General features: G+C 41.0%; 1 protein-coding gene across 1 annotated transcript in view; it reads left to right on the top strand.

Moving 5' to 3' along the window:
• Positions 1-541: 541 nt before the first annotated feature.
• The window catches only part of LOC103730113, a gene marked incomplete in the record, with an annotated part of 49,153 nt that continues 46,537 nt past the window's right edge, over positions 542-3,157 (top strand). The window contains 1 exon segment of the mRNA XM_029561195.1: positions 542-660.

Here is a 3,157-nt window from a genome sequence, read left to right as displayed (position 1 = left end):
TTGAGAGTCTGAGAGACGGGCTGTTTCCCCTCCAAACTGCATCTCTAACAGCATACCCACCTCCACTAAGTGAGTCTGCCATTTCTGGAAATTAGACCTGAAATAATATGCTGTCTCATCACCGATGCTGCTCCAAATGGTCACAAACACGAACATCATACTGTATATTCTATGTTTTATGGAAATGTCTTTAAACAATATGGTTCAAAACTCTCAAGTATTTGAAGATTCTGGCTGAGACGTTCTGAGAAACTCTCCCACTTAGCTCCTGGAAAACCCTTGTGTGTTGGTTCACTGCCGAAATAATATGCTGTCTCATCACCGATGCTGCTCCAAATGGTCACAAACACGAACATCATACTGTATATTCTATGTTTTATGGAAATGTCTTTAAACAATATGGTTCAAAACTCTCAAGTATTTGAAGATTCTGGCTGAGACATTCTGAGAAACTCTCCCACTTAGCTCCTGGAAAACCCTTGTGTGTTGATTCACTGCTCTGCCCTAAGCAGTTTCAGTTTCACAGTATTCTGACGGCAGAGGTCACTGGGATTTCCAACATTTTGCTACTTGGAGCAATCCAGACAGTTCCACAGCACTGGAGGAGGGTTGACAGAGAAGCAAAAGAGCCAGTCCACCCACACTGAGAGGCAAGAGCAGGTAAGACGGGTCACCTATCTTCCTAGTGCTCTCTCTAGCTCCAGAGAGCTCTGCTCTGGAGACATGGGGTCATGAGGCTGGGCAGAGATGAGAAGGCATTTAGTTATGAGCATTAAATAGTTTACTTTCCACAAACTACTGGCATATAATAGCTTCTGTGAGAGCAAGAGTCAGCTTTCTTTACGGGTGTGGTCCCTGGTAAGTCAACTACACTCCCGGGCTGGTTCCCGAGTGTTTGAACAACATCAGCAGATTTTATAGTGTGTTTCTGTATGTAGCCTTGCTCCGTGGTCAGAGGGGTTTTACTTCCCGTGCGCTGTACCTGCTCACTCTGCAGGTCTAGCCTCGCCTTTCCAAGCACGCAGCTATTTCGACCTCAGTGGGTAAGTCATTTACCTCTCTGTGCCTCCATTTGCTCAGTAATTTACCATTAGACTGTGAACTCCTTGAGAGACCTTATCAGAGTCTTTGCTCTTTCTTTCTCAGCGCCTTGTACCATGCGCACTCCATAAAAAGTGCCCAATAAATGTCTAGCAAACAGCGAGTGGGTGAGTGTAAGGTGGGACTGCTGGTTGCACAGAATTCTGGGAAGCATCATTTATATTTTAAATCTTTCTTCCTTTCATAGAAAGGTTTGAAGCAACTTGAACAAAACAATAACAACAACAAAACAATAATAACAACAGCAACAAAACAACTGGGACTAAGAAAGGCTGTATTTGAGTGTGTGTTGGTGCATGTATGGCGCCAGAGGAAATCCTGGGTGGACAGCAGTCCCACTGCTGGGCTTGCTTTGACTTAGGAAGCAGCAGACATGACTGAGCCAAGGGTGGGAAAGCCATTAGGATTTCCTTTCTTTGTGTTCACACTGTTGCTCCTGATGATGGACACAAGTGAATGACCATGGTCAGTGATGGAATTTATTCAGTAGCACTCCTTCTAAAAGGGCTGCCTGTGGGTTATATTCATGACGAGAAACAGAATGAGATGTATGGTTAAACAGCCAACCAGGCCGTGAAGAACAGAGAAAATGGTGATTCAAAAACAGCTCAAAAAGAATAAGAGATTGCCTCTTCTGGATATGAGTGACCATGGCCTGGAAACACAGACTCAGGTTATTAGAAATTGCATGTTCTAACTTTGGAAATTTGATGTTTTTATAGGAATGAGCAAAGAAAATCATAAATCAACATACTTCCACAATACATTGGTGGGAGTATTAGGTAGGCAGGTTAAAGCAAAGTGAGAGAGTCTGTACTATAGGCCTCAGATGCTGTCTAATAATGTTCTTAGACTTTAGGTTGGTGAAAGCCAGAGTCTGTTTGTATATTCCAAAGATGATTTTATCCGACAGTAACAACGAGATTGAGTCAAACACAGGCAGGTGATGAATGACTACGAAGAGGGCTAAAGACAGCCCGGGATTATTTGGCTCCAGACTTGGAATATTCCAGCTCTTCATAATCACAACAATTCTAGTCAGGCAGTCAGCCTGGTAGATTCATTAACATAGCTGTGGCCTTTTCCGGGAACTTCAGATCAGAACTGAAACCGAGAGTGAACTAGGAAGGTCAGGAAAGCTATATATATATATCTTCTGTCCCACATGACGTGAGTCCTTCTTCAAAAGCTCACTTCCTACTTTTGTCTACATTAATTTTTTTCTTTAAAGAAAACTTTATTTACCACACACATATTAGAAATTACTTTAAATGGAGCAAGATCTGAAAAGCTGTTCACTACAACAAAGCTAAGAATAAACTAATAGCATATCAGAAAACAGAACTCTAGAACATTTTAAAATGTATTTTACTGGGTTGTTCTTAACTATAAAACTTCATATTTAAAGTTATAAACTCTCCACAGTAGTGTCCTTGAAATTGCTTTGAAACAATAGGAACGTGTAGGTAAGACCACAGACAGCAAGCTCACTGAGATTTAACTGGCTATTACTAACATGTGTTTTATGGTAATTTAGTAGCTGCTATGTTAAGATAGTTCCCTTCTTCCTCTCAGTTCCTTCCTTCCTTCCTTCCTTCCTTCCTTCCTTCCTTCCTTCCTTCCTTCCTTCCTTCCTTCCTTCTTTCCTTCCTTCCTATTTATTGCAAATATTTTCCAAGCACATGTAAAATACAGTAAGAATGTGGGGTCAGGGCCTCACTCATGAATCTCTGAGATAGTTCTTCTTCCACAAGTCAGGAAATGAATATTTGATCTGAGATACTTTTTATCCAGTCATTTATTCCAACATATTTATGAGTAGGTGTGTTTTGCTGGGCACATCCTCGGAGTATTGCATAACTATTTTTTAAAAAATAGCTTATTGAGAATTTCATACATGCATATAAGGTGTTTTGAACAAATCCATGCCCACCCCCTCCGCTCCAACTCTTCCCATAGTTCCCCATCATTTTTTTTTCTGATAACTTCATGTACTCTTTCTTCTTCTTTTATTTATTTTTTATGGGGCTTTTGGCTACTCTACCATTCCACCTCT

Source organism: Nannospalax galili, unplaced genomic scaffold, assembly GCF_000622305.1.
Source record: "Nannospalax galili isolate Female #2095 unplaced genomic scaffold, S.galili_v1.0 scaffold153, whole genome shotgun sequence".
Classification (NCBI taxonomy): Eukaryota; Metazoa; Chordata; class Mammalia; order Rodentia; family Spalacidae; genus Nannospalax; species Nannospalax galili.
Note: the sequence above shows the minus strand (reverse complement) of the source record. Positions and strands in the feature narration are given on the sequence as shown.